Source organism: Scyliorhinus canicula, chromosome 7, assembly GCF_902713615.1.
Source record: "Scyliorhinus canicula chromosome 7, sScyCan1.1, whole genome shotgun sequence".
NCBI classification, from domain to species: Eukaryota; Metazoa; Chordata; class Chondrichthyes; order Carcharhiniformes; family Scyliorhinidae; genus Scyliorhinus; species Scyliorhinus canicula.
In genome coordinates, this window is record NC_052152.1 from 88,290,824 (window position 1) to 88,311,434 (window position 20,611).

Below are 20,611 nucleotides of genomic sequence, written 5' to 3' on the forward strand. Positions count from 1 at the left end.
AGCTTCAGCTGACCACAATACTTGGAGACATTTTCCACGATGATATTGGACGAAGGCCCTTGAACCATATAACCATAGAATTCCTACAGTGTAGGAGGTGGCCATTCAGCACATCCAGTCTGTATCCACCCTCTGAAAGAGCACCTTGCTTAGGCCCACTCCCTCGCCATATCCCCGAAACCCCACCTAACCTGCACATCTTTGGAGACTAAGAGGCAATTCAGCATGCCCAAACCACCTAACCTGCACATGTTTGGACTGTGGAACACCCGGAGGGAACCCACACAGACACAGGGAGAAAGTACAAACTCCAGTGCAAACTCCACACGGACACCCAAGGCAGAAATTGAACCCAGGTCCCTGCCGCTGCGATGCAACAGTGCTAACCACTGTGTCACCATGCCGTCCTTTTCAAAACAAAAGTCTAATAGCAGAGCAAGTCTACAATCCTGATGAGAGCTAATTATATTGGAGGTAGCTCAGAGGAATACCTATGTAATGGCGAATGAGACAGCACCAATGGGATTTAAATATCCTACGGAACAGGCCAACTGCACTCCGATGTTCAAAAGCAGCAGGTACGCACAGGTCTAATCTGCTTGTTGTTGGTAAAACCCAGAAGCCCAAGTCTTTCAAGGAGATCAGGGTTGTTCCTAATGTTTATGGGCAATAAGTACACATGAATGACTTACAAATTTTCCTTGATCAGTACGAGAACCATTTTGCCCCTGAAACCAGGGCTCATCATCGGTCTGTGGGCCTTCCTGAGGACTGAAAAGTTATAATACACCTTGAGAATTGTGCTTCACACCCAATGCAGGACTCTTCTTCAGAGATTATTTTTTCAGAGTTTCTTCCCCCCAACACCTCCACCCCCCACCCCGTTCCTCATCCAGCCCATGGAACAAAGAGTTCTGCAGACATTCAAATCTAGGTCGAAGGCTGAATTCAGGCACAAAGTGCTTACTGTATGGAACAGAAGCTTGGAGATCTAAGGAATTCCAAAGAAAATTCAATATAAAAGATGCACTCTGGACTGCTATGAAGGCCTGGGTCGATGTGCCCCAAAATACTTTGATAAATGGATGGCACAACTTGTGGCCATTTATCTTGTTCTAAATGGGGACGGTGAAATTGAACCTGATTTTACTGATTGCCATGTATCGGAGGATAAAAATCTATTGGAGGAGAAAAATCTTAAAAGATTATTTGGCATATGTGAAGGGTTTGGCCTGTACTGAAGCCAAGCTGTTGGATGAAGATTATCTGAACACGGACAACAATGCTCCAATCCACCTCCAACTCTCAGTGAAGAATTAGAGTGCTAATGATGAAGAAAGTGGGGCATTGGATGAATATGAAAAAGGTGTCTATTTATAGGTGCATAAATATTAAGCAGGAATTGATTTGTTGGATGGAGAAGGGCTTCATTAGAGCACCATGTTATCTGGATCAACAGAATACAAGAGTTGACAATGAAAGAAAGGCCCACATATTTGATACAACTCAAGCTGCAGGCCATACGTAAAAGAGGTACAAAAGAGCCTCAACATTCAACTTCCCCAGTTGTGTTTGTACATCAGCTACCACCTCAGGCATTCCTTCTGGTGCTGACTCTTCTTTGGTCGAGATGTAATTGAAGAAAATTAAAAGTAAATACAAGCTAGGTCTACAACCCACAATCTCAAGCTTCCCGGATGCAGGATCCAGTATGTGTACAATACTATTTGGCTTAAGATAAAATCAACACTGAAGCTATCCATACAGAGACAGCCTTGGAACTTTGTGTTTGATTGTTTGGTAGCATAGTACCATCATTGTTCATCCTGTAGGCCTGATTAATACTTAATTCTTTGAACCATATCTGTCAAACAGGCATTTTATCAAATAATATTTTATTGCCATCAAATGAGCAAATACTGTAACTTGCAGTTAAAAGCAGTTCTAACTAACTTGTATTTAGAAAACAGGATATCTAAACAAGAACACTGCCTATATCAATAAAACTTGATACATAAAGTAGTAAAATATTTGCTTTGGAAAAATGAACCAAGAGGAAACATGATATATATTTCTGTACTGATTTAAATCATTATACTGCTCAATCAATCCTCAAAGCTGTCAGAATTGTAAACTTAATTGTAGGTTAAGTGCTGACATGAAGCCAGTCTGGAGGGAAGAGACCAAGGTGGTGCACTTAAAACTTTGGAGCAATTTACATTGCCCCGCCAGAAGGCACACAAGGTAAACAAACAAATGTTTCAAATTGTTCCAGTCCCACCTTATCCTGGAAAGCTTTAATAATTTAAAATAGCAGCATTCATAATTTAGTGAAAATGCATATCCAAAGGGTTAGAATACATGATGTTGTTAGACTGGTCAGTTTAATTGACACAAAGTTCAGGCAGAGGATATAGCCCTTTTGTATTTGTTTTACAGGAAGCATCTGGCATTGTTCAAGGAACGGGAGGGTGTGCAGTGCCTTTGACAGGGCAGCAAACACTATTTTCCTCAATGTACATTATTCAAAAGATTAAAACTGTGGATGCTGGAATCTGATACAGAAAATACTGATCAATCTCAGCAGGTCTGACAGTATCTGAAGAGAGAGAAGGGAGCTTTGACAAAGAGTCATCCACTCAATGTTTTTATGCATGTTAATTTAGTAAGTTTACTTTCCTATTTCTGAATCAACTCCAACTTCACTCCACTCCACTCTCCACATCCCTCCAATTTGAGGTTTTGTCAGTTGAACAGCAGTCACAATGGCAATGCTGGCTACAAGCAACATCTTTATTTAACCACTTGGATTACGTGTGAACAACACACACAGGATGGAGGAGTTTCTGGTTACAGGAGAATAAATATATGGGAATGGTCCACTTACCCAAACAATATAGTTAAATTAATGCCATGGTCTGGATAATTAATCCATTCATTGGATAGGTATGCACAAGTAGCACATGTGAACAACAACTTGCATTTTTATAACACTGGATAAAAGCAAATTACTGCGGATGCTGGAATCTGAAACGAAAGAGAAAATGCTGGAAAATCTCAGCAGGCCTTGCAGCATCTGTAGGGAGAGAAAAGAGCTAATGTTTCGAGTCCGATGACTCTTTGTCAAAGCTAACAGACAGGGAAAGTGGGATTTATACTGCGAAGTGTGAATGAAAGATGAGTCATAGCCACCGAAACCCAGGGAAACCGGGTGCTAATGGCCACAGAAACCAAGGGAAATGAGTGCTAATGGCAGTCCCCAGAGAGAACAAAAGATGTGAAAGGCCAAACAGCAGAGAAACTATCAGAGGATGAACTGTAGATGTGGGGGGAGGGGAAGGGGGAATCAAAATGAAAGGTTAAGGAAAGGTGGATAAGATTGGGGGGTGGTTAAATATATATTATGAAAGAAAGAAATTGTAATAGACAGTTAAAATGAAATGGGATGAAAACAAATGGGTCGAGGTGGGTAGAGCTGATCATCTGAAGTTGTTGAATTCGATGTTGAGACCGGAAGGCTGTAGCGTGCCGAACCGGAAGATGAGATGTTGTTCCTCCGGTTTGCGTTGAGCTTCACTGGAACATTGCAACAGGCCAAGAACAGACATGTGTGCATGGGAGCAGGGTCTTTTGTTAAAATGGCAAGCAACGGGATGGTCAGGATCCTGAAAGCGCACAGACCGAAGATGCTCAGCAAAGTGATCACCCAGTCTGCGTTTGGTCTCTCCGACATAGAGACCACATTGGGAGCAGCAAATGCAATAGACCAAATTGGAAAAGATGCAAGTGAAACGCTGCTTAACCTGGAATGAGTGTTTTGGGCCTGGGATGTTAAGCATTACAAGAGAAACTCTGCTTAACCTGGAATGAGTGTTTTGGGCCTGGGATGTAAAACACAATACAGCCATGCTCTGTACTGGGCCATTTACTAGGCTGCTACCGAAACCAAAGAACTCGTGGATTGCTGTAACTCAACAGGTCAGTTATCATACTTATACCTCTGCTATGCACTCTCATCCTGTCCACCACATTGATGATGCAAGTGTTTACGTGACACAGCCCAATCATAACATACACCAACTGTAATATATAACACCTCCGTCCTTTTACCTTGAAATTTCCCCTTAAGTAAGCACCGCCAATATTTACATTGACAAGAAAAATAGGTTTTTAGTGGATACACAAACATGATCCCCAACCCTGGTGGGGGCCTGTTTCACACCAGCTGTCTCCTTAATTCTAGTACAGGAATAGTCCCCATCCTGAGGGGACTGGAGACTTCAGGGGAAGAAGATTTGTCCTAAGGGGTGCATGGATGGTCACTTCCACAGGTGCAATATCCTCAGTGGCTACACTGGTTTGCTCCAGGAACAGTATGCTGACTTCAGGCAGCAAGGCCAAGGCCGCTTCTTGAGGGGGTGTGGTGTTTTGGGGGGGGGGGGGGGGGGGGTGCGCGCCAACAGCAGCTGATCAGAATGCCATCACCACACAATCTCGTCCCTGGTCTGAGACTTGTAGGATATGGGGACCTATCTGTGCCAGGACCATGGCATGTACCCACTTGTCAGTCATGTCGGGCTCTGGGCCAGCACTTGCTCACTCAAAAAGAGTACATTTTGGAGTTAGTTTCCCTCCTGGATATCGGAGTCATTGTTTTTTTTTGTCTGGCAGCTGGGTGCTCGTCTGCTAAGACCCCTCTTGCTTCTATGGCCTGGTCCCTTGGCAAATTGCCAGTGCTGAAGGCATGGGGTGTTCGCTCCCCTTCCTCTGTTGTGCCCATGTCAGCATGACCTTTTCTGGTGGTCTGTGCTGCACATTCTCACGCACACGTACTCTAACAAGCATGCACATGCAGTTATCTATGCATATACTCTATGCCTGCACACTCCAATCAATATGCCTGCACTGTTGTCCATTCACACTTTCCTGTACACTCATTGGGTGCTTTTGTACCGATGTGGGAGGGGGAGGGGGGGGGGGGTGTTGTTCCATTGTCTTTGTTTTGTTTTTTGTCCTTGGTGTACGGCTGGTGACTTTGTTGTCGTCTTCCTGCATGTTTTGTGTTCTCCTTCAGTGGTTTACCTGTATTTGGTTTGGTATGTAATGTGCCGGACCTGTTCTGGGCTGAACTGTGCCCCTCTTGGGCATGGTAGAATGTTTTGCTCAGTCTCCTCCACCGTGCTCCTGTTGGAATGGTTGGGCTGGTGTGCCTTTCCGCTGATGTAGGTCGGTATGAGGGTGGGGGGGGGGGGGGGTTCTGGGTGCTAGGTGATTGGTCCCCTAGAAGAAAAAGTTGTGATATGGGACTGAATTAGAGCCAAAACAGACATCCCACACAGAATTGCCTCCTTGTGTCCTGTAGAATTCTAGAAGGCTTAACACTTAACCTGTATACAAACATACAAATGAGGAGGAGGCAGCCATTTGGCCCTTCGAGCCTGCTTCAGTTTTTAATAAAGTCACAGCTGATCTGATTGTGGCCTCAACGCCACATTCCACCTGCCCCTAATGGTCTTTGTGCCACACAAGCTGCTCCTTATGGAATTAACTAAATCTTGTACCAACATTTCTACTGTGTCTTATGACACATCAGTGTGATAAAAATTAGAACTTTAATCACCCCCTCACAAATCGTTGGAATTCAATTACGGGTTGTTTTATTTAAATTTAGAGTACCCAATTCATTTTTCCCAATTAAGGGGCCTATTTGGGTTGTGGGGGCGAAACCAACACAAACAGGGGGAGAACGTGCAAACGCCACAAGGACAGTGACCCCAGAGCCGGGATTGAACCTGGGACCCCGGCGTCATGAGGCCGCAATGCTAACCCACTGCGCCACCATGCTGGCCTCTAATTACGAGTTTCTGATAAAAACTTGTATTGTATATAAAACTACACATTTAGCATTTAGAGAACAAGAGCATATAGAGAACAAGAGCAGAGAGAGAACAGGTGCTCACAGTGAGCAAAACACCAACATACAGACCAGAAAATGCCAAATTTAGTCCTCAGCAGGATTCATTCAGGAAAACAGTCAGTTGCTTTAAGTAACGTGAATGTTCTTAAGACTGGTGGGCACTGGGCAAGGGAAAAAAAAATTAGTCAGGGCTCCAGTGTCTGATTGCTATGTAGTGACCCCAGGCGAAACGATGCATCCAAAGCCAGCATGAGAAGAGAAGTAATGTTCCACAAAATACCATAGTTGGCCAACATTCACCTTTGGGCTCATACGCAAAGCATGGTCGCTTGGACAAGGCGTCTGAAAGCACCCAAACCACAATGTACCCAAAAAGTAAGGGCAAAACTTAAGGTTAATAATAAACATTCAAAATTAGGATTTATCAAGTTTCCAATTCCTTTCCTACTGATCAGGAAAAAAAAGGTTTCCCCAAGGCCATGTCACTCCAGGAGCCTTTACCCCAGAACTAATCGACGAATACCCTCCCGGCTTCCAATCTCCCAGTGGCAGAACACACACACTCCGTGACCAAAGCTTTCTCTGCTTTTGGACATCCAGAGTGCCTATCCTCATCTAATTGCCTTTGAATTATATTCATGTAGCACCTTGAACTGAAATGCATCCCAAAACATCACAAAAGCACAGGCTGAAGAAAGGAAGAGGTGAAGAAGCAGAGGTGTAGAAGCAGAGGAATTTTCACACCCATCAATATGTATTCAGCTGTACACCAAGACTAATATCTCAATGTACATGCAACAATATTCTCTGTGCTGGTAACATAATACGGTAATGTAACATTTACATTTTAAAAATTGATCCTTCCTTCACTTGTTTCCCTCCCATTCTCGAGAAATCTTTATTGATTTTCAGACTCTAATTCCACAGCTAACAAGTACATTGCCAATTCCTGCAGTCTCAGTTCATGCATATATAAACAGAGAGGGAAGTTAATCAGCAGTTGGTAGGATACAAGTAAACAAAATGCAAATTCCTATCCACAGATAACAATATAGTTTGGGTGAAAAAAGTAATTTGGCTTATCTGAATTCATTCACCCCGAAAGATCCTAAATCCCATCGCAACAATTCCAGTGGGTTTCTTTCCTACACCACTGTCGTGTAGTCTATTCACTGGTAAAGTGAGGTTTGGGCAACTGGGAGTCGGTGTCAAACTCAGGATTTGTCCAACAAGGCAGGAACAGGACAGTTGTTTTACTGAACCCTTGTTGAGTCCTGACCATCCCACTGAACCTTTCTAACTAGCTTGTCCTATCCCTTGTTTGTTCTTTTTTTGGGCCTGGATAGCCACCAACAACCATAGCTACTCATTACCTTAACCATAGAACATAGAACAGTACAGCACAGAACAGGCCCTTCGGCCCTCGATGTTGTGCCGAGCACTGATCACCCTACTCAAACCCACGTATCCACCCTATACCCGTAACCCAACAACTCCACCCCTTAACCTTACTATTAGGACACTACGGGCAATTTTAGCATGGCCAATCCACCTTTTTGGACATCTTTGGACTGTGGGAGGAAACCGGAGCACCCGGAGGAAACCCACGCACACACGGGGAGGACGTGCAGACTCCACACAGACAGTGACCCAGCCGGGAATCGAACCTGGGACCCTGGAGCTGTGAAGCATTTATGCTAACCACCATGCTACCGTGCTGCCCCATGGAAATTGCTTATTGTCACGAGTAGGCTTCAATGAAGTTACTGTGAAAATCCCCTAGTCGCCACATTCCGGCGCCTGTCCGGGGAGGCTGGTACAGTGTGCTTTCAGGGAAGGAACCAGTGTATTTGTAAAGTTAACAGGTTGTACAGGAATGGTGACAAAGGACTAACAGGTTAAACCATTTACAGAAAGGGGCACAACTCTTTAATGCTGTGTCTGCCCGTGGTGGGAAATAAATCCCATCCTACTGACTCATCACTCTGTGCAAACGTCATCACGCTGCTGTACATCCAGTTTATATATTCCCCATCTTAGTTAGGACGACCCGTACTACATGCATATGACAACATTGGACGGAGGTAACAGGTCATTAACTAACAATGTACAGAACACAGACTTGGGCTGTCAGACATGTGCAAAGCCTACCGTGTCCCTTCCCATCGCCACTTCCTTTAAAATTGTCTATATGTAGAATGTCAGTACATTGTCCCTTAGCTAGGAGTTTGGTCTGCTCAAATGCCCTGAGAATGTAATTGTGCCAGTGGTTGTGCTTGGGGTACACTTGGCTTGTTGTGCAACAGACAGATGGCATCGGGCATTCCTTGGGTTAGCACAGTGCCTGCGGGGATATTGCAGTGTTTTTCAAACTTTTTTTTTTCAGGGACCCATTTCTAACCAACCTTGGAGGGCGCGGCCCACGGGTGGGTCGCGGAGCCGACCAACGCGGCGCTCCCGATCGCGCAAATCCGTGCGCAACAGCCGGACTTCAAAATGGCCAGGAACAGATAAAAAAATTTGGGCATTTTTTTTAATATGGTTGCAGCCTTTTTTTTTTCCAAGTTTGCGGGCCAAAGGGACCCAAGACCATTTCCTCCATTTTTCGGTAACAAACAAGGGTAAGAGAAAATGGTGGGTCACGCAGGTCGGCCGGCGTGGGTCGCAAAGGTTGGCCGGCTGGTAAAAATGGTTCCCGGAAAAAAAGTTTGTAAAACACTGCAGTATTTTTCCTTTTCTGCCGGGGATGCATGAACAGGTTACTGAGTGGGATGGTCAGTCATGATCGTAATGAATGGTGGAGCAGGCTTGAAGTACCAAATGGCCTCCTCCTGCTCCTAATTTCTACGTGACTACATTTTGAGGGCTCCACCCACATTAGGTTGCAGGCGAGCCTTGGCAACAGGCATGATGGTTCTGGTACGTCTGGAGACCATTCTCTGCCCTGTTTCGGCAAATTTCATAGGTGAATATTGCGACATAGAAATCTGTGCTGCCAGAGTCATTTTGAGGAGGTGTTTTGCTGAGTGTACTGCCTCCTGTCAAACCAGTCGATTGTGCGTAGAAGTGCCTCCTTGAAATGTGCTCAAAGTCCAATGTGTGTGCAAACTCCTTGAACTCCCTGGAAACAAATTGCCGAGTGTTGTCTGTAATCCTCCTCTGAGAATGCCATGTGCAGCGAAGTTTCTCTTCAGCTTACCAATCTTCATGTCAGGCATGTTGACGAACAACATCATACCAGCCTGAGTATGGGTCGACAAGGATGAGATGTCTTTCCCATCCCATTCGAATACTTCTGCCGCCGTGAGAGTCTATGGAAGGTCTGGGACCTCAGAGAGACACAGCAGTTCTTGGTTTGATGAAGCTTGAGAATATTCGTTGGTGCACACATGAACACTTGCCTTTCTCTGTCACTATAGATTGAGAGCCATACATGGTTTCCTTTGCCCAACACTTTGTTTCTTCCAATCTTGGGTGCCCTTTTTTGAAATCGCTGGGTGTAGTACCTCCCTCTGCAGGAGAACTAGAGTTGGCAAATCTCTAGCCATGTATCAGTCTGACTTGCACAGTTTTCTTTTTAAATTTAGAGTACCCAATTCATTATTTACAATTAAGGGGCAATTTAGCGTGGCCAATCCACCTAGCCTGCACATCTTTGGGTTGTGGGGGCGAAACCCACGCAAACACGGGGAGAATGTGCAAACTCCACACGGACAGTGACCCAGAGCCGGGATCGAACCTGGGACCTCAGCGCCTCGAGGCTGCAGTGCTAACCCACTGCGCCACCGTGCTGCCCTTAACCTGACTTGCACAGTTAACTCCTCAGGCATGTTTCCTCCTCAGACCCACAGGGGTCAGTCCTCGGACCTCAATTGTTCGCAATCTATATAGATGATCTGCGAGCAGGGACAGAGTGCAACATAGCAAAATTTGCAGATGATACTAAAATAGTGGGAAAGCAGGCAGTGAAGAGGAGATAACGTTTTTACAGATGGAAATAGATCGGCTAAGGAGATTGGGCCAAACATTTGGCAGATGGAGTTTAATGGAGATGAGGTTATCCATTTTGGCCGAAAAAATAGAAAGGAATATTATCCAAATAGAAAATAGATTCAAAATGCATCTGGGCAGAGGGATCTGGGTGTCTTTGTTCATGAATCACAGAAAGTCGGTCTGCAGGTACAGCATGTAATTATAAAGGCAAATGGAATGCTAATGTTTATTGCAAAAGGACTAGAGTATAAAAAGTAGAGAAGTGTTGTAGAGAAAACTATGGTTCAGTTTGAGCATCATACACTACAGATGTGGTGATACAGTATGAACAGAGATTTAAGTGTAGTTATGAATGGCTGATGATCAGTTTCAACATTGTCAAGGCAGTTATCGATGAAGTCATGAAATTTATGACAAGGGGAGGAGAAGGCAAAGAGTTCCTTCTCAGTCTGAGCATAAGTTTCAATGTCAAGAGCCCGAGATGCAAAGTCTACTGGTCTGTCAGTCATTCAAGACACAGTCCATGCTGGGAGGCATCTGTTTCTTCGAGTAGAGGTGCTCAAATGTTAAAAGACCAGAGAGGCTGAGAGCAGATGCTGGAGTTTGTTGAACGCAGCAGTGTGATGCTCCAATTCGATATCCTGGTGAAGAAGCTGATCGGAGGGCTCCAGTCACCTCACTGTAACTTCATATCGTCAAAGCGCTGCAGGCCATGCTTGCCCTCAGGAATGTACATTTGTTGTATAGCCATTATCTTATCAGGATCTGGATTCAAACTATTGGCTGCGAGCAGATGACCCACGTAAGGAATCCGGCTGACCCGGAATATGCATTTAGCAGGGTTGAACATCACCCATGCGCTACGGATTCTGTCAAGGACCAAGCACAGACACACATGACATTCTTGCCCCAGACCAGGATATCATGGACGATGATTTCACAGGGTTATCCTGCAAAACGCTGTTCCGCAAACCTTTGGAAGACCTCACTTGTCAGTGGAAACCCTATAGGGCGTGCGATGGAAATGGTATCTACCCACTGGAGACATGAGCGTAATGAGCTTCAAAGATGGGACTTGCCAAAATCTACTCTGCATCCAGAATGCTGAAGACTTTAGCATTGGGCAAGTCAACTATGACCTGTCCAGCGACCTACATAGGGGTGGGGTTTCAACAGTGCTTTGCTTAGATGAATTACGGTCGATGCAGGTCCTGACCGTGCCTTCTTTTTTCATTGCCTATATCGTTAGTCACAGAATATGATGGACAGGTCTTTATGTTTTAGCATTTCTGGAGTTTGGTGCTGCAGAGTGTGTATATCTAGCCCAAGGTGAATTATCCCCAATGTATCTGCATGGAGATCCAACAACGTTTTTACATCTTTTGTCCCCTTCGTGGAAATGGGGCCTGCCTTGTGTGTAGTGCAAGGTAGCCGTGCCTTCCATACGTTTGGTTTGTCTGCAAAATACAATTGGATTTACTTGGTGGTGGAATCTAGTGCAGCACAGGGATTGATTTCCTGTAGAAGCAGCTTCAGCAATACATTGTATTTTGCTCCAGTGTCGATTTTGACTTTAGGTTTGGCATTGCTGTGAGCAGTGTTGAACGTAGAAGATTTCACCTTTCCCCGTGACAGGTAGCACTCTAGCAGTAGAACATTTAGAAAGGCTCAGTATTCTGGTCGCTTTGATTAATCTCCAGCTCATTCACTCTTATTTGTATTCCAAACCTTGGGAGGGATTGCCCCCACATTGATTCTGTATACACCTCCTGCTGCCTCAGGAAGGCAGACAGCATTATCAGAGACCCCTCCACACCCTTCAGAAGGTACAGAAGGCGAAAGACCCGCACATCCAGACATAAGAACAGCTCCTTCCTCACAACTACAAGACTCCAACTACATTGGACTGATCAGTTCCCTGTAAGAACACTATTCACGATGCCCTATGCTGCTCCTGCTCATGTATTTGCGTTGTTTGGTCCCTTGTTCCACACTGTAACCAATCACTGTTTGTCAATGTACCATTTATCAATGTACTCTGTTGATTACTCTTTTTGTCTACTATGTATGTACAGTGTATGTTCCCTCGGCCGCAGAAAAATACTTTTCACTGTACTTCAGTAAATAAATCAAATCAAAAATTGAAATTATATGTGTTAATGGTGACTATGGGCGATTCCTGATTCCTTGTCATTTGTTTATGTTAACATGCGGGCTAATGTTTGGGGTTTGGTGGGAGGATGGGATTGTTGTTATTGATATGGGGATTGACATTACATTCGTTACTGATTATTGTTGATTGTTGGGTGTAAATTTGGGAGACAATGTGAAGAAGGAGAATAAAAAATATTAAAATCAAAAAATCAAAATCAAATCAATGTGGCTACTGGTAGTGGTGGGTTGCTGTGACATGGATGTGAACACTTGCCACAGTCATTGCAATGTCGATGAAATGCAGTAGGCACTGTGTTGTGGATGATGGCCGCCACAGTTCAGGCAAGGCGTGTTCCGTACTGCGAAACCTTCTGTATCCCATCTTAATTCTTTAGTGCTTCTCTCCGATTACTCATTTAGCTTCCGGATACCGATGGCAGACACAAACCCAAGGTTTTTTCCTTGGAGCAAATGTTTGTAAAAAGCATTGTTGTGTATTTCACAGATGATACTGTCTCCCACGAGTTCAACTTGAGGCTACCGGCCCACACATTTTTGCCAGGATTATCAAAGTCACGGTATTTGATTGTACACTCATCGGGTTTCAGGTTAGTGGTGTTAAAAACACAGCTGTCCAAGATTACATCTTTTACCACCATACATATCTGTATGAATTTCTTTAACAATACCTCTGCGTCCTCTTGTTCTTCTTCCCCTTGGAAGACAAAAGATTCAAATTTTCCGGTCACCTCCTGGTCTACGAGCTTCAGTGTGTATGCTTATACCTTCTTTGATTTACCAGAGACACCGACATAACAGCAAAGGCACCATTCTTTTTCAAACTTCTTCCAGTTATCAGCAATGTTTTCGTCAAAGATGGGCTGGTTGATACAGAAATGTCCTCATGCCATCTTGACCAGCTCCTGACACCATGTAAAGTTGTTGGGTTGTATGGAAATTATGACAAAAGGACCCACTGAGAGATCTTAGCAGCTCTCCTGCTGTATGTCCTGTGTACACTCCATCACATGATCACCCAGTCGACAGTATTTATAAAAAATAAAAGTAGAACTTGACTGATCAAAAACTTCATTTTTGTCAGCTACTTAAGGGTGAATTGTAGACATAAAAGGTAAGGTGAAATGCATCTTTGGATAACCACAATGTTCACCTAAAGCCAATACCTAATTACAGACAAGATACCAACAGTTACTGAAATGCTATCTGTCAGAAAGATGTCTTACTTATAAAGACATCACAATGTTGCCAAACAACGTTTTAAAGTTGCTATGATAGAGAACAAAAGCCAAGCAACAAAAGAAAAGTTCATGTAATGAGATAATCAGGTTGATCAGCCAAGAAGAGCCTGGGGGAGACACTTTGCTCTTCACAATGGTGACCGGGTGCACTTTTGGGTCCAGCTGAAAGGGCAGAGAGAAGGGTCACCTGAAAGATGACAACACCTGACAGTGCAGCACTCCCTCAGGACTGCACTGGGACGTCGATCTAAATACTATGCTCACTTCTCAGGTGGGACTTAACTCCATAATCTTCGGATTTAAGAAGCCCCGAGTCTCAGTTGACACTTTAATGAGTTAAATGGCAACTAAAAAGGTGTTCGAGTCAACACGGTTAGACGGAGCTGCATTTTATTCCCGAGATTATACAGGCTGTAAAATCAACACATTTCCTTTAATAAAAATAACTTCATTGAAAATAAATATATATATTTTTTTTAATCCCCAGGGAAATCAATTTTGCCATCTTAAACAGCAACAAGCGTCTGCCAAACAGCGGGTAAAACTCTTTCTGGAGAGGACACACTTGCTGTATTGAAGGGTTTCTGGTTGTGTGTAGTAGCTGCTAGCTGACTCTGCTGTAACACTGGCTGCATTTTCTGCAGGAACGGAATCCTTTCCCCAGCGGCGAGATGTCGCTGGCCCACTTCCCTCAATGTAGCTGACACCATTTAGTTAAGGGAGAATAAAAACACCGAGACACCCAAACACTGGTTCAATTCCCCCCACTTCCTAACAAAAGATATAAAACCTGAAATAATGCAGCGTTCCTCCTCTTGAAAAAAAGAGCAACATAAATTGGAGGCTTTTTTTAAAGCAGTGAACCTGAAGTAGATTTTTTTTTAAATAGGTCGGAATAACATCCCACCGTGCACTTAACACTCTAACCCACTCAAACACTTAAAGAGCTCTCACCTGCTGTAGTTGCCGGTACAGTATCTCTCTCGGTGTGATTCTGCCACCGGTGTGTGAACAAACGCTGGGAGGATCCAAACTCCGGCTGAACGAAGCGAGCGGCACAGACGGGAGTCCCAGTCCCAGCCCCAGCCCTGATCAGAGTCCCAGCCTCGGTGCGAACTGCCCGTGCTTCCTGCAGTCAGACGGAAGCAGAAGTGAAGCTGCCGGGAGACGGGCGTGTCGCTGTGTTAGCTCACCCTGACTGCAGCACCCAGACCAGGCGCAAAGGCCTCCGCCTTCCAGTCGATTCGATGGTGAAATGGGTGCGGGATTAAGTTAATAACGGGCTCTCCCGCCCCCCGTATTGGTTCAGGTTCTGCATACGCCTGCCTGGTGGGGTTTTTTTCTGCGCCATCGGAGGCTTCCTCACTGGATTGGAATAAAATATCCTCACTGGTTGGGTTATGCAGGTTAAAGATTGGGTTACCCCTGTGCCAGCCAACTCAACATCAAATCCTAACACCAGAGCACCACGAATACAACATTCACACTTTTGTTTGCCGAAAGAAAAGCAAACAATTTTATTATAAACTCATTGAATTGCACCACTGATTAAAACCATAGTTCTTGTTAACTGCTGTTTCAACTGGATTGATTGGTATCAATGCACAAGGGGTTAATGTAAATACACTACAGCTAAGTAAACACTAGAGGGAGCACCAGAGACGTCATGACATGCAAACATACAGCCAATGAACACGTAGAATAGGACACGACCAATGGGTAGTCAAGACACCCAGAGGTGACACGACCACAAGGGGGCATTTCACAACTCATATCTAAGGACAGGGCACACATGCTCTTTCTCTTTCCACAGGCGACACTTAGAAAGTAGGACGGGCAGATCAGAAGCATCACACCCACCATGTAGCTGAGAGCAGACTGGTTAGTTAGACTGAGTTACTATAGCAAGATTAGCAGGAGAGTCGAACTCATAGAGAACTGTGCTAATGGTTCAATAAGTCACATTGAACTTACTTCAAAATCTGGAGTATCTTTTGGTCAAAGCTGCATCGAGTTGCAGCCTATATTATCCCAGAGTACATAACACAACAGGGGCTATTCCGGGTTTTGGAGTAATTTGATTGTTTGTTAATAAAGGATCGATACATTAAAAAACGGATCATTTTACCTCTTGGCCCAGCGAGCATTGGCTTTATTCTGCAGGTGTGACTTGGAATTTGTGTCAAAGTTAAACAAATTCTGAGTTGTATGAATTGTTTTACTGCCGTCTCCCGGCCCCAAATTCCCAGCGGTGAGAAATGATTTACCCTATATTGATATCGGATAGAGTGCTCTAGGTCTGTGAGAGTATGCTTGAGGTCTCAGAGAGCATTATATTAAGTTGGTTGTGTCCAACCCAACAAGAAGTAACAATCCTTTTGCAGAGAGGTCGACGAATACTTGAAACTTACCATCCAGGTAAAAGGGATTGAACCAGAGAATCTCTACAGTGCAGAAGGAGGCCATTCAGCCCTAATGTCTACTGACCCTCCGAAAGAGCACCATACCTAGGCCTATGCCCTTTCCCTGTAATCCTATCTAACCTTTTGGATTCTGAGGGGCAATTTAGCATGGCCAATCCACCTACCCTGCACATCTTTGGACTGTGGGAGGTAACCCACAGACACGGGGAGAAAGTGCAAACTCCACACAGTCACCCAAGGTCAGAATTGAACCCGGGTCCCTGCCGCTGTGAGGCAGCAATGCTAACAACTGTGCCACCACCAACTGCTAACCACTGTGCCATCGTGCCACCCCAAACCTACAAAACTACTAAGGGTTGACAAACGGCTTCAAAAAGAAAGCTAACACAGCACCTAAAAGCTGGCAAAACTATTTACAACCAGAGACCAAATCCTAGATAACCAAGGCCACTGATTCAAGAAAGCTAAAAAGTTAAATTCCTTTATGGCATTAAGGAATTGCTTGAGTTGATTTACTGTATTGGATCTCAGGATTGTGTAATTTGGGATCATATTTTCTTCATGAAAGTTGAAATCCAATGGCCTTCATTTGGTAAATGGGAGGAAAGAAATTCCAATGTGAGTATTACAGAGGGGTAAATGGGGTCAGAGGCACTGTAAACAACTGGAATGTACACAATGCTTAGTGGGCTTGACAGGCTAGATACTAAGAGACCATTTCCTCTGGCTCAGGAGTCGAGAAGTGGGGTCGTAGTCTCATGGTAAGGGGTCGGCCATTTACGACTGAGATGATGTGAAATGCCTTCACTCTGAATACTAGGAATCCCTCGAATTCACTACCCCAAAGGATGGTCAATCAGTGAGTATATTCAAGATTGAAATCAATAGATTTTTGGACACTAAGCAAACCAAGGGATTTGGGCATGGGATGGAAAAATAAAACTTCAGCCATGAACATGCCGGAGCAGGCTCGAAGGGCCCTTTGCTCCATTGTTGCTCAAATATCCTATGTTCTAAGGAAATTGCAAGATGAGACAGAGAAATAAAACACGTAAATAGGTTGAGTTTTGGAACAATTAATCTGTGTTGGTGTTGCTCTTTCAGACTAGCAGTTGTCCTAGCTCCATGTACCTGATTCCCATAGTAATTGATCTGCCTACCCATCTAATTTATTTTGGTACAATCACTAACTCTGGTAAGTGCACTCCACAAAAAAATCCACTCAGTAAAATGTCTCTCCTGCTCTCTGTTTTAATTTTCATACATTTAATCAATGTTCCATCAATGTAGACTTTTAATCACTGGAAACAATTTGCACTCCATCCATTCTGTTCCACTTTTCACAGTTTGAAACACACACATCATATCAGAACATAATCTCCACTATCATAACAAACCCAACACTAATTTATTAAATTAGACTTTGTATTATTTTATATGTATTTCGTCACACCAGGCTGTGCCCGAGTGAATCTGTGCTACACCCTTTGTATTGCATCAACATCCTCGTTATAATGTAGAGCACAACTGCAGATGGTCATAAATATAAATATTAATATTATTTATCTTTTAGCAAAGGTTTCCACCTCATAGTGACACACGGCATTTATTAAAACCAACACACCTTTAACTTAGCAAAACATCCCAATATGCTTCACAGGAGCTCTAGCAAACAAAATTTGACATCAAGCCACAGAAAGAGATAGTAACATAGGTGGCATGGTAGGTTTTAAGGATTGTCTTATAGGAGAAGGAAGGCAGAGAGGTATAGAGAGGAAATTCTACAGCTCAGGGACTAGGCAACTGAAGATGCGGTGGGCAAGGGTGGAGTGAGAGTATTGGAGATGCACAAAAGACCAGAATTGAAGGACCATATGCACCTTGGCGGGATGTGGGGTCAGAGAAGGTCACAGAGTTAGGATGGCGCAGGCCACAGAGAGGTGCGAGATCCAGAATTTGAATTTTCAAATCAAAATGTTGCCAGACTGGGACCCAATGTAAGTCAACAAGTCCAGAAGTAATGTGTGTGGACAAAACTTGGTACGAGTTCAGATATGAACAGCTGAATTTTCAATCAGCTCGCTCTTATGGAAGGTGCCAAGGTGAGAGCTCAGACAGGAGAGTACTGGCTTACTCAAGCCTAACAAAAGCATGAATGAAGGTTACAGCAAAGAAATAAAGAACTGAGACGAGGATACAGCTAGTGTAATTCTGGAACTGGAAGTCGGTGATGTTGGTGATGGAGAGGATATGGGATCAAAAGCTGACATCAAGACCAAATAGAATGCCAAGTATGTTCTGCTTCCTTTAGTCCTTCGAGTCATTTAGTACACCTCATACTTTAGTACCATCTGTAAATTTTGCCACTGCTCCTTCTAATATTTGATTTGATTTGATTGTCACATGTACCGAAGCACATTGAAAAGTACTCCTCTGCGACCAAGGAAACGTAAACAGTATGTACACAGTAGACAAAAAAGAAGGTAGTTGATAGTTACAGTGAATGCGAAAAGGTACACAGTACATCGACAAATAAGTAATTAGTTACATCATGGAACAAGGGCCAAACAAAGCAAATACAACATGAGCAAGAGCAGCGTAGTGTGTCGTGAATAATATCTTACAGGGAACAAATCAGTCCAAGGGAGAGTAGTTGAGGAGTCTAGTAGCTGTGGGGAAGAAGCTGTTCCTAAGTCTGGAAGTACGTGTCTTCAGACTTCTGTATCTTCTGCCTGATGGAAGGGTCTGGGTATATTTCTACCCATGGACTCTGCCCAGATGATAAGGGTTTGTTGCTTCAATGACATGTAAATAAAATATTCTGATAGAATATAATTATTTTATGGCATTGGAAAGGTTTGATTTTATTAATCTACATTTGTTAAAATGTTGAGAGAAATTATACCTCCTACTCCGAGATGCAATTGCTGCTTTATGCTGACTTAGCTTGTTTTGTTTTGCAGGAGGCATTCACAGGCAAGCCCAAACCTATGCTGATGAACACCCATCCTGCATACATCCTTTTCAGCAAAAATACCACCTGATTATTTTCTTCAAGTGCCTGTCTATTGGTCCCAAACAGAACATAACTGTGTCTTTATTGCTGTCCTGGAGGTACAGCAGGTGGGCTTATTTACGATTTAGATCTTACCGTTCTGAACTAGGTTTGTTCATCCTTTACAAATCCAAATGCTTAATACAAACTGCTATTTTTTTTGCATTTTTCTATCCTCTCTGCATGACAACCCACACATTTCTTCTTTCCACAAAAATATACCTCAATTTAAGGACTAACAGTTTAAACTTAAGCTCTCTGATCATTTTGAATCAATAAACAGTGGCATATCTTTAATTAGGTTTATTGAAGAGCTTAAACTGACCATCACTGAGATTCAGACCTCTGGTACTTTAAATTGACTTCCCTACTTGACAAACAAAGGCTCAAGGTTAGTATAACTGCAATGTAAAGAGGAATCAATAGTAGTCTAACATTAGTGGTAGTATAATATTACTACAATATAAAAAGGGATCAATAGTATAAGATTAGTAGACTTAAGAACAGTCTGATTAACCCCTTTCCTTATGATTTCCACTTTACCTCAGAATGTCTGAGGTAAACTTAAACATTATTTCACTAGCATTGTGTATTTATTTAATTTTGAAAATTATTTTTTTCAACATTTTAACCTATTTACAACAAATAATCCCAACAACACCCCCCCCCCCCCCCTCCCCTCGAACCGCCCTCCCCCCCCCCTCCCCCCAGCTCTTGACAGCAACCAGATCCCCAAAATGTAAGACAGACAAACCCCATCTCTGGCAGAAGCCCCCATCTACCCCTCTCAAAGCAAATTTCACCTTCACCAAATACAGGAACTCCATTAGGTTCCCCAGCCACGCCGAGGCACGGGATGGGGAGAGAGAGAAACTGACCTCTATCCTATCAGAACCTGCCTGTGAACAATCGATGAAGCAAAGGCTAAATAACCTGCCCCCACACCTGTCTGCAACTCTGGTAGGTCTGACACCCCGAATATGGCTTCCAGGGGAACTGGCTCCAACTCCGCTTGTAGAACCTCAGCCATGGTGCTGAAAAATTACCTCCAAAATGTCTCCAACTTCAGGCAGGACCAGGACATTTGGATATGATTGACTGGGCCCCTCCCACACCACTCGCAGCTGCCCTCCACCCCCACAAACAGCCGGCTCATCCTCACCCTCATTAAGCGTGCCCTGTGCAGTACTTTTAATTGAATCAACCCCAGCTTCATGCACGAGGTCGAGGCATTGACCCTTCGCAGCAACTCACACCATAATCCATCCTCCAACACCATCCCCAACTCTTCCTCCGACTTGGCCTTAATCTCTTCAATGGACTCTTCGTCTTCCTGCATAATCCTTCCGTGGATCGCCGAAATGACCTCTCTCCAGCCCCCCCCCCCCCCCCCCCCACTGACAGCACCTCCTCCAACAATGAGGGCGACAGTACCACCTGAAATTTTGGAAAGACCTTTCTTGCAAAATTCCACACCTACATATACCTGAAGCCCTCCTCATGTTGGAGCTCATACTTCACCTCAACACCTCCAAGCTTGCGAATCTCCCATCCAGAAACAGATCCTTTATCGCTTTCACCCCTTTCTCCTCCCATCCCCGGAACCTCACATCCATCCTTACTGGCACAAACCCATGATTCCCTCTTATCGGCATCACCCTCGAACCTGCCCTCAACCTAAAATACTGCCGAAACTTCCCTCAAATCTTCAGCATGGCAACCACCACAGGTGTATCCGAGTACTTCCCTGGGTGAATGTTAACGGCGCTGTTGCCAACGCCTGCTACCTCGACCCTTTGCAAGAACCCGC

General features: G+C 44.1%; 1 protein-coding gene across 2 annotated transcripts in view; it reads right to left on the minus strand.

Annotated features, from left to right (window-relative positions):
- b4galt4 (UDP-Gal:betaGlcNAc beta 1,4- galactosyltransferase, polypeptide 4) overlaps positions 1-14,734 on the minus strand; it is a 67,396-nt gene extending 52,662 nt beyond the window's left edge. Inside the window, exon 1 of one of the 2 annotated variants that reach the window (XM_038802413.1) lies at positions 14,278-14,734. The gene's annotated coding sequence lies outside the window, so the exon portion shown is untranslated. Of the gene's footprint in view, positions 1-5,082; positions 5,239-14,277 lie in introns of those variants that run through there. The other variant, XM_038802414.1, reaches the window with a different exon arrangement.
- Between the last annotated feature and the right edge of the window lie 5,877 nt (positions 14,735-20,611).